Raw genomic sequence first — 12,015 nt, 5'->3', positions numbered from 1 at the left:
AGAGCATGCCTATGTCTGCCCGACCCCCCTCTCCCCCCCAGGACCAGGTGCCGATATATTCTCACCCCAAACAGCTGACCGCTCTGACACGGAGAGAGAGCGGGAGCACTTCCTGCGCCGCCACCGCAGAGCAGCCGCCACCGTGCATGGTGCCATAAAGTGTCTCTGTACTATTTTATCTGATATTTATCCACGCACACCCACCCTTATGATGTATTTGCAAGGTTCATCATTTAATTATGCCCCAGGTAGCAGGATCCCAAATGTAGCCCTGCTCTCAACTCTCCATAGCAGATAGCATAGCCAAGTGAACTGCATATTTTTGTAAAGCAATCGCTGGCCAGAGAAAAGTTGGTAGACTGCACTGGCCAGAGAAAAGTTGGTAGACTGCACTGGCCAGAGAAAAGTTGGTAGACTGCACTTTGCTTGACTGACTAATAACCCAATGTCTGTACCAGGCTGTAGCAGGAGTTTATTAGGAATAAATTGCCTCAGCCAAGCAGAAGTATTTGTAGCTTTCCCTAGATCTGTGCTTAACAACAATCCTGTCTATGACCTCTGCACACACTTACTTTGACTCCATGGCTTGGTTTTTGCTTTGATATGCATTGACAGCTATGAGGCATTCTATACAGAGGAGAGGAGCCTTTCTAAATCATGTCTGATCAATTTAATCTACCACAGATGGGCTCCAATCAAGGCAAATTGCTAGCCTGAAAGATCAGTGGCAATTGCCCCGGATCTATTCTGTGGTGCCCTGGATTTCCCCCAGGGAGAGTCAAGCTGTGGTGCATCAATTGGGGGTATGCTGGGTGCTGTGGTGCCTCTATGTGGGTATACTGGGTGCTGTGGTGCCATGATGGGCACTTTGATGCCTTTGTGGGTGCATGCATGGAGCTGTGGTGCTTGAATGGGAGGCCCGTGGGGGCATGGAAGGGGATCCACTAGAAGGTCAGGGAATGTGGCAGTAGGTAACTGCCAGATAACCTGGCGGCAGGTCAGCCCACCCAGCAGAAAGCAGCCAGCACAGAAGCCAAGTAATTCTGCCTAGTTATGTTTAAAGAGAATCTGTATTGTTGAAATCGCACAAAAGTAAACATACCAGTGCGTTAGGGGACATCTCCTATTACCCTCTGTCACAATTTAGCCGCTCCCCACCACATTAAAAGTGGTTAAAAACAGTTTTAAAAAGTTTGTTTATAAACAAACAAAATGGCCACCAAAACAGGAAGTAGGTTGATGTACTGTATGTCCACACATAGAAAATACATCCATACACAAGCAGGCTGTATACAGCATTCCTTTTGAATCTCAAGAGATCATTTGTGTGTTTCTTTCCCCCCTGAGGGGGGAGTGCATAGCAGAACCACAACACAGAAGAACTTGGCAGCCTTCCAGACACAGGCTGACAAGTCTGACAAGGGAAAGATACATTGATTTATTACAGAGACTGTGATAGTACAAAGTGCTGCAGTTAGCCAGAACACATTAGAATAGCTTTTGGAACTTGTAGGATGATAAAAAACAGGATGCAATTTTTGTTACGGAGTCTCTTTAAGTGACACTGCCTATTTATGTGATATGCTGCTGTTTTTTTGTATTAAAAGGCCTACTTAGACCGCTGTTAACTTCATGTAAATGTGTCTCCACCCATGACCACACCCACATTCTGGTGCATGGCCACACCCATTTTCCAACTGGAGTGCCCAAAAGTGCCCCGGATCTCTTAGGATCCTAGCAACGCCCCAAACATCTCAGCATTGATCAAGAGAAATGGAAGGCACTTGAGTTTAAGTGTTGTTGCAAAAGCTATGAAGACTTCTGTAAATGTCAGAATCAGAATCTTTTATTTTCGCCAAGCACGACTGGATCGTGCCCGGAATTGGACTTGGCACGTACAGGATACAGGTAGGGTAGGGTACATAGAATACACCAAAAAGGATCAGCACTATATCAGACATTTCATACAGAGAAAACATTCAAGCAAACAACACTCAATTTTCACTACCAATTTACAAATTCCAATATTGCATATTTACAAGGCACTCAGGTGTATGAAGGATATGTGTGGTGGCAAAAACATGATCACGTTGTGGTGGGGAGTGCGTGGTGAAAGTTTAGTGAGTTTACAGCTGAGGGGAAGAAGCTATTTCTGTGTCTAGTGGTCCTGGTGTAGATGGACCGATACCTCCGGCCCAAAGGAAGCTGGCTGAAAAAACGGTTGCCTGAGTGTGAGGGGTCATTTACAATCCTCAAGGCTCTGGAGCTCAGCCTTGAGTGGTAGAGGAGGTCCCGAGCGGGTAGCAGATTTCCTATAATTCTCTCTGCTGATCTGATGACTCTCTGTAACTTGTGCCTGTCGCTGGCGGAGGAGCTGGCATACCAGACTAGGATGGAGGAGCAGAGGAGAGATGCAATTGTGGCAGAGTAAAAGCTGGTCAGAAGTTTCGGGGACATGCCGAACTTTTTCAGTTGACGGAGAAAGAATAACCTCTGCTGTGCTTTCCTCTGGATGGAGGTGGTGTTTGCCTTCCACTTCAGGTCGTTGGAGATGGTTGTGCCCAGAAGTCGGACACAGGGAACTCTTTCAACTTCTTTGTCATCGATACGGATTGGAGGGGGGGCGTTGGCGTGCTTCCTAAAATCAACAACCATCTCAACAGTTTTCGCCGTGTTTAGGACCAGCCCGTTCTCCCTGCACCAGTGGCATATGCTCTCAACCTGGTAGCGGTATGCTTCCTCATCATTTTTAGTGATGAGGCCGACAATGGTGGTGTCGTCAGCGAATTTGATCACTTTGACGGAGTCCGCAGTGGATCTGCATGCATTCGTGTACAGGGAGAACAGGAACGGCGAAAGGACGCACCCTTGTGGTGCTCCTATATTTGTATTCCGAGGTTCTCTGTTCAGGTCATTTCTTGCCCTTCTGTATTCATCTCGGTTTCCTGACTTGTGCGCGTCCTCTTTGCTTCTGCAAAGTTGCCGTAGTTTTTTTGAGAACCACGGTTTGTCGTTCGGATAGAGTTTAAAGGTTTTCGTTCGTATGCAATGATTCTCACAGAAGTTAATGTATGAGGTAACATTGTCAGCCCATTCATCCAAGTCTGGGGATTCCAGGGCCTGCCAGTCTGTGCAGTCGAAGCAGGCCTGAAGTTGTAGCTTCGCTTCGCTTGACCACACTTTGGAGGTTTTGAGGACCGGTTTCGATGTCTCCAGGCGTCTCCTGTAAGTTGGTATCAGGTGGATGAGACAGTGATCAGATGAACCTAGAGCTACCCAAGGGGTGGCTTTGTATGCATCCTTCAGGACCGTGTAACAGTGGTCCAGTGTGTTGGCATTTCTGGTGGGGCAGGTGATAGGCTGATGGTAGCGGGGAAGCTCTTGGCGGAGGTTGGCCCTGTTGAAATGTGATATGAAAGGTCTTACTCTGTAATAAATTTACAAAATTGTTTACATTTTTGTTTTCACCTTGTGATATGGGTTACAGAGTGTAGATGAAAGAGGGGAAAAAATATAAACAATTTATAGCATCAGGCTACAACACAAAAAAAAGTGAGGGGGTCTTGCTTGTTTGAAACCGCTCTACAGTGTTGACTTGAAACAGTATATAAGAACATATCTATATTCTTAAGATTGGCATAAATAGATTAAAGACCTCATTCAGACTATACACGCTACCGTGCACATTTTGGCAGCGTTTATAGTGTGCGACACGCAAGAACAGTAGAAGGGCATAGACAGCCCTTCTACTGATCCCATCATATGCACTGGCTGCATGCATTTTTCAAGAATCGCAGCTCCAACGCATTCACTGTAGTGAATGGAATAAGCAGCGCAGTGCAGATAGCATGCGATTGTACACGTTGCGTTCCAAACGCACATCCATCTACTCTAACTGATGTGAAGGAGGCCTAATTCGATGTCTCATTTGGGCTATACAGCTTGGTCATTTTCAGTATTCAATTGCACTTTTTTTGTTTTAGTTTTAACTTTTTACCTCCTGTTTTTTCTCAGTTGTAGTGTTTGCCCTCCCCCACTGCCCAATCCTAAGAGCTCCCTTTCACCCAATGAAAGTCTCCTTCCTGAAGCCTTACTTTAGAAACTCTCATTTAATATACCGGTAAACATCTTGTGATGAAACAACTCTTCCTGTCACCTAACCTTAAGGGCTCTTTCACAGTGCGACGTTAAAGTCGCACGTTATAAAATACTTTTACACAGAGCACAGCAGTGCAAAGTCTGTGCGACATTAACAGTGCACACGTTGCGTTAGTGTGTAACGTGTAGCGTTATTAAAAAGTGCTGCATGCTGTGCGTTTAGCAATGTATCTGCTGCGTTATGTGTGTTGCACATGCTCAGTAATGTTTTTGTTTTTTTTTTTTTATGTAACGCATGCGCCCTTTTCGTTCCATCAGTATGCGACGAAAACGACCCACCAAGAGACACATAACGCAAAATAACATCCAATTTAATAACCTACATGCGCTGTGTTAGGGGCACGTTGTGCGACTTTAATGTCGCGTCAAACGCAACGTCCCACTGTGAAAGAGGCCTGAAAGGAAACTGAGCACCTGGATTTTTTTTAAATGAACCTCCCCATACGAAAGCTTCATTATGGAGTGTGCGGCTGGAGGGGCAGGGGGATGGTATGAGCCTCACTACTTACCTACGGGATGCTGCTCCTCTGGTCCCCAGCCTGTATGGGGTATGCCATCTTCTCCATGGACTGGCTGCATATTTAGAATTTTGTAGTTCCTAGCAGTGTCTCGCGCACACCAGGAAATGGTACAGATGTTCCTAGCATGCATTTCTCAGCATGAATTATGGCACGTGCAAGACGCTGCCAGGAACTACAAAATCTGGCAGATGCGGCCGGTCCATGGAAAAGATGGCGCTGCCCATGCAGGCCAGAAGAGCAGCACTCGATAGGTAAGTAGTGACTGAGACCCCCCCACTAAAAAAAATTGAACATATCAGAGCTCAACACTTGTGTAGATTGAGACTGTCCTTGTACTGTCTGGATGTTGCAAAACGCTATCGAGAGCAGACCACAGCTGCCATGCCCTGTTGTTTTCCATTCCAACAGCCTGAGTTTACTGGATGAAATCTGTACAGTGCTATTTACATGTCTGAAGAGTTGTAGGACATGTCTCACTTTGGGTGGCAGATTGGTACAGATGATTTTCACACAAAGCTAAAAGATGCTGTTTGGAACCACCCTGAGCTAAAGCCTAGCTACTGTAAGCCTACCATAGTGACATCCCTTGAGCAGCTAATACAGCTGTCCAGAATGTTGGAAGAGTCAGACTTAAAAGACACCTGAACTGAGAGGGATAAGAAGGCTCCAATATTTATTTAAAAAATACTAGTTGCCTAGCATCCTGCTGATCTTCTGCTTATAATACTTTTAGCCATAAACCCTGAACAAGCATGCAGATGTTTTCGACTAAAGTTAATCTGGTTGGACTCCAGTTGCAAGCTGCATGCTTGTTTCAAATGTGTCCAGATATTGCTGGAGCCAAAGAGGTCAGCAGGCCATTCGGGTAACTGGTATTGTTTATAAATATGGCAACCTCCATATCCCTCTCAGTTCAGGTGTCTTTAAGGTGCCCACTAATAATGCAATCTTGAATGGACATTTTATGTAGTATCTTATTGTATAAAAAAGTAAGATTGCACAATGAAGATTGTATCATTAATGGACACCTATAGATACTGGACAATGTATGTGTGAAAGTAAAAATGTTGCAAATGTCTTTATCAATACAAAATAAATCATAATAATGGAGAAAGTTATGATAGTAACATTAGAAAGGGAAGAACCCCCAGCAAAACTTTGATGGGGCCTCCCCAATGTTCACACCCCTCCCTTTGCCTCCCTTTGGTGCCCTTGACAGCCTTGAGGCCCATCTCACAAGGGTCATAAAACAAGTGTGGACATCATGATCTTCACACTCATAGCAAGTGTAGCCACAAAAACACCTGATCTGAAGTATAGTCCCCTGTATTGGAGGAAAGGAAGGTTAGTAGTTGGTGCCCCCCACCGCTCTGGGCCCCCCTGCAAACATAGATGATGCTCCCCTCTCGCTACGCCCCTGAGGACCTGTAGCACAAACTTGTGGAAGATGTTCAGAGTGACTTTTCTGGTCTACCAAAAACAAGTCGATCAGTGGTTCTAAGAGGATTTACAGGAATACTGCAGCATTGATGGCATAGTTCTTCAGTGGTTCCAATCCTTCTTGAGTGGCAGAACCCAAAAAGTGTCTATGGAGCCCTTCCTGTCCACCCCTGTACCAATTAAGTATGGGGTGCCCCAGGGCTCAATCCTCTCTCCCCTGCTTTTCACAATTTACATGTTACCGCTTGGAAAACTCCAAAATCCCAAAACATGGCCTGACATACCACTGCTATGCGGACGACACCCAACTATATCTTTCCTTCAAGTTTGGTGTGACAGACCCAACTCCAACTATAAACGCCTGCTTACGTGAACTACAGCAATGGATGAATGACAGACAACTGGCTGAAACTGAACGCAGACAAAACTGAAGTCCTTCTGATCGGAGGGCAGCGCATGATAACAAAACAACTTAACTTGCAGTCTTCACCACTGGGAATAAGAGGCACGGCTCTACGCAGCTCTGATCATGTGCGTAGCCTGGGAGTTCTAATTGATGGGGATTTAAACTTCAGAACTCACATCTCTGCTGTGGTGAAATCATCCTATTATCACCTTAAGAACATCACAAAAATCAAGCACCTCATCGCCCCAGAAGATCTACCAACTTTAGTTCATGCCTTAATTACCTCCCGATTGGACTACTGCAATGCTCTCTACACTGGCCTTCCAAAAAAGGTCTTATACCGCCTACAGCTGATACAGAATACTGCTGCCAGACTGCTAACCAACCAACCCCGTCACTGCCACATAATGCCAGTCCTGCACTCCCTTCACTGGCTACCTATAGAATGGAGGGTCCTATTCAAGATCGGCCTACTGACATTTAAAACCCTGAATAATCTGGGCCCTGGATACATGAAAGATATGTTGCAGCTGCATAGCAATCCCCGCATTCTCAGATCCACAGGTTCTAATAATCTAGTCGTACCCAGAGTCCACTTGGAAACTTTTGGTCTCAGAGCCTTCTGTCATGCTGCCCCTACGTTTTGGAACTCCTTACCTCAACAGATCAGGACAGCTCCATCCCTGGACGTGTTTAAATCCAGACTGAAAATCCACCTGTTCAGTTTGGCATTTGCAGAAATATAACTTTTGTTGTGTGAAGACTTAATCCTACTACCAATTACTGAATCTGAGAGAGTCCTATGGGAGAAAAGCGCTATAGAAATGTTATTGTATTGTATATTGAATTGTATTTACTTTGTAAGCAAAAACAGCATTTGTCATATATTTCTGTTTCAGAGGTGCAGATTCCAGGTAAACATGAGAAGACCAAACAAAGCTAATCATAGGTCGCTAAGACTGGTTGAAGACCAGAAATCTCTAGTCAGTCTATAAAATCTCTCACATTTGCTGGGCAATAGGGGAACAATTGTAGTTTTTGAAGCTCAGCAGTTTTCATGTTTCATGCTTGCACATAAAACGTTATGGTAAAAAGGACACACCTGTAGACGTGAGCGTTGACACAAAACTCATGGCTGGTGGTTTTGCTGACAGCTGTAATGTGCCAAGGTACAGGTCACCTATTCACCACATCATTAAGCATGAATAAAGGGTTTGGATATCAGCAATAATAAAGGTAGAATGGTTAATGACTGTACTATAACCTTGTAAGCACACGTCTATGCTTTATAGATGTCAAACACAAGCAGACATGGTTCAACATATTAAACAGTGAGATTAAAAAAAAAAAACACACACAGAAAAGATAGCTTTTTTTTTAAAATCCTGTATCGAAATCCATAGCTGGAAAGTAGGGGAAAGTGTAAGTTCACTTCCCTAAGAAAAGACAAATCCTCCCCAAATCAGCTTTATACATTGGAATTATTTTACGTAAGCTATATTCTGCCTGTTCTATATGCGCAAGCTGTGGAATTACCCATGAATTGCACTGAAATACTTCCCTAATCTACTTGACAGGAAGTGTTGAGTGACAGTAACTAGTACAATGAAAGGTGAGGCATCTCCACTGATTTATACATCCAATCGCTATACACGGAATACCTCATTTCAGATCAATTAGAGACAATGGGCTTGATTCACAAAAGAGTGCTAACTGTTAGCATGGCTGTTTTCGCGTAAATTTTGGCATTGCGCACGATCGCGAATTTATGCACAAAACGATAACGTTTTCGCGTGGAAACGTGAATTTTCACACGAAAAGATATCGATTTCGCGCGAAAATTCGCATTTGCACGCGAAAACGTTATAGTTTCGCGTGAAAATTCGTGATCGCACGCAATGCGAAAATTAGCGAGAAAACGGCCGTGCTAACAGTTAGCACTCTTTTGTGAATCAAGCCCAATATAAGGGGTTTGACTTAAAGCTAAGGTTTTCCGCATTAAACTGGGTACTCGTCAGGGATGCCTGCTGTCCCCCTTCATGTTTGCCCTTCCCATGGAGGCACATGTGATCTTAGTTTGTAGAAACCTGGACATCTCCAGGCTGGAAATTAAAGGGAAAAATAAACGTATGAGATAATGATTTGTACGTATAGTACAGCTAAGAAATAGAACATTAGTAGCACAGATAAGGAGTCTCATATTGTTTCTAGTACAGGAAGAGTTAAGAAACTTCAGTTGTTATCTATGAAAAAGAGCTTCCCTGAGCTCTCCGAAAAAGTTTGGTCAGCTACAGTGCTGTTCTCTGAAGCACTTATCTCAACCTGTCTCTCACTGTTTGTTTAGGTTTTACTGCAGGAAAGTTCAGGCTCATTAGCTCTGCTACGTTTCATAGTGTAAAATACAGATTGTAGTTTGTAAACTGCAAATATTAGAGAATGATGTAATGTTATAAAAATAAAGCTATATAACTGAAAATAAAAATATATGAGACTCTTTTCCTTGCTATAAATGTTCTATTAATTATCCGTACTACACATACAATTCATTATAGCTTGCCTAATCATTCCATAGTACTGACATAATTTGAAGACATGTCAAGTCTCCAAATAAATAGTAAAAAGTCCATTAACATAACCCTTTCTCTCTCTCTCTATATATTATAAACGCAACAAGATTCTTTTGATTTCAAATGGGAGCAAAAGTAATTACTTTACTTTGGTATTTATCTATCGCTATCATACTCGACTATTTATAGATGTAATTTCCCAGATTTGTTTAGTAAGGTCAGAAAGTTATTTGAGAGCTGGAAACACTATGCTATTTCTGGCTGGGGCATACAGCGTTAATCACAATGACTATTCATCCTAAACTCCTCTATTCCATTCGGGTCTTACCTGTTGCTATTTCCAACCATTCTATCCAACCTATTATGGCTCAAGCAGAAGGACAAAGCCTGCTCAATAACCCTATCATACAGCATTCTCTCCTGATCTGGGATAGATGCAAAATACCAGCTCAACTAATGTCCACTCAAAGGCCGTTAAAGAGGAACTGCAGTGAAAATAACGTATTGAACAAAAGTGCTTCGTTTTTACAATAATTCTGTATAAATGTTTTAGTCAGTGTTTGCCCATTGTAAAAACTTTCCTCTCCCTGATTTACATTCTGACATTTATCATATGGTGAAATTTTTACTGCTGGCAGGTGATGTCAGTGGAAGTAGCTGCTGCTTGCTTTTTTTGGCAGTTGGAAACAGCTGTTATTTCCCACAATGCAACAAGGCTCCCACAGTGTGAAGTCAGCACCATAATTCTGACATCACGCTGTGGAAGGGGTTTTAACACAATATCAGCCATACAGAGCCCCCTGAAGATCAGATTCAGAAAAATAGATTTCTTGTGGAAAGCAGGTATCAGCTACTGATTGGGATAAAGTTCAATCTTTGGTCACGGTTTCTCTTTAAACAGTATAATAGGGCACCCATTGTTCCGCACTGTGTATGAGAATCATTTGGTATTTAAATGGTGGCCTGCACATCACATGACTATCTTACAGTATATGATCTAGATACAGACACCAGCATAAGCTTATGCAAAATAGTAACTTACCAGCCATAACTTTACATGTATAATTTTTTTTTTTAACTACCCTAGTCAAGAACTTGTTTTCCCTTCTCACTAAATCTTGCTTTGTGCCACTCTAATGCTGGGTACACACCATGAGTTTTCTCGCTCGATCCACGGGTCGATCGGGGTCAATTCGACTATTTCCGACGTGCTCTATTTGGGCTCCGATCGTTCCTGCCGTCGATTTTGCATACTTTAAGGAAACCAGAGATGACCGATTCTCACAAAATAAACATATCAGTTGATAGCTTGTAAAGAATAAATGCTCTACCTGATAATTTCGCCACTCTGGTGTGCCTTTTTGAGTGCTTTTTATCCATTATTGCTCCAGGAAAAATCCAATATGGCCACCGGCTCATATCTCTTCTGCTTCCAGGTTATAAACTGTTCTGGATGTGCTGTCTAGGCTATATGAGACTATAGACAAGAAGGGCTGCTGTAGGCTTTCATCTGTGTGCTTTCAGCTTGATTATTCTGGCATGCTTTGTGGCTGCCTGTAGTAATGAAACTGCATACAGTAGATAATAATGACAGGCTGCACAGACAGAGCACACAGATCACACAGCCACACTTGTCTGTTAGACAGAGATTTTTCCTGCAGCAGCAGCCCCTCCCATCTCATCACAGCTCTCAGTATGTAAAGCATGAAATTTGAGCCAGGAGGGGGAAGGCTTGGGCTTAAAAAGACTCCACAGAAGAGAGTGACTCAGCTATAATGATTCCAGGTCAAACCTCGACTGAATAGTCGGTGGATTCTTATCACAGTTGATAACAGATAGATTAGACTGAGAAGAATAAAACTAAAAGCAGGGTAGGTGTTTACTGTCATGTTCCCACTGATAAATGTAATAAAATACATGAGGGTGCTTCATCTCTGGTTCTCTTTAACATGCAAATCGTCGGCAGGAACGATCGAAGCCCAAATCGAGCCAATCGGAAATAGTCCCGATCGGCCCGCGGATCGAGCGGGAAAACGCATGGTGTGTACCCAGCATAAAGGGGCCCATATACTGGTAGATTTCAGCCATCGATCGATTCTATAGAATCGATTGATCGATCAGAAATAGATTGTTTCAATCAATTTGCGTTCGATTTCGATTGATTTGATCTAGCTGACAGGATGGAAAATCTAGGTCGATCTGCTGCTGGCAGCAGATCGATGGCCCATAGAGATGCATTAGATCTAATGGTGCAATAATGCATTTAGATTGATTTTCAATGGATTTCCAATAGATTTCATTCTGAAATCTATTTGAAATCTGTTCCTAGTGTGTGGCACACATCAGATAGATTCAACTTGACAGGCATCTGACAGAAATCTATCTGATGGTCAAATCTGCTGAAAATCTATAAGTGTATGGCCACCTTAATCCTTGCAGATCTAAAGGTGCCCATACACTAGAACGAATATGGGCAGATTCGACCAAGAGACAAATTTATCTCTAATCGAATTTGATTAGAGATAAATATGTCTCTAATCGAATCTGCCCATATACTACAGGCCGATTCCCGCCCGATTTCACTCAGCATGAAATAATCCGGGAATCAGCTGAGCTGCCGCTGTCTGCCCCCAAAATGTATAAATGTATGTAAATCATGTAGTGCATGTATACATTACCTGTCCTGAAGCAGTTCGCCGCGTTCATCCGTCCATCTCGCTGGGTAAGCCGCATACACGCTAGCGGCGCATAGTGTCTGACGTCAGCCGCTGTGTGCCTTCGTGACGTCAGAGCACCGCCGGCGTGTATGCAGAACCCAGCGAGGTGAACGGAAACCGCATAGGTAATGTATAAATGCACTACACACTGCATACATTTATACATTGCGGCGGTTTCGGCGTCTCATCCCTCGTTCACAATTCAG

Source organism: Hyperolius riggenbachi, chromosome 2 (genome assembly GCF_040937935.1).
Source record: "Hyperolius riggenbachi isolate aHypRig1 chromosome 2, aHypRig1.pri, whole genome shotgun sequence".
Classification (NCBI taxonomy): domain Eukaryota; kingdom Metazoa; phylum Chordata; class Amphibia; order Anura; family Hyperoliidae; genus Hyperolius; species Hyperolius riggenbachi.
Note: the sequence above shows the minus strand (reverse complement) of the source record.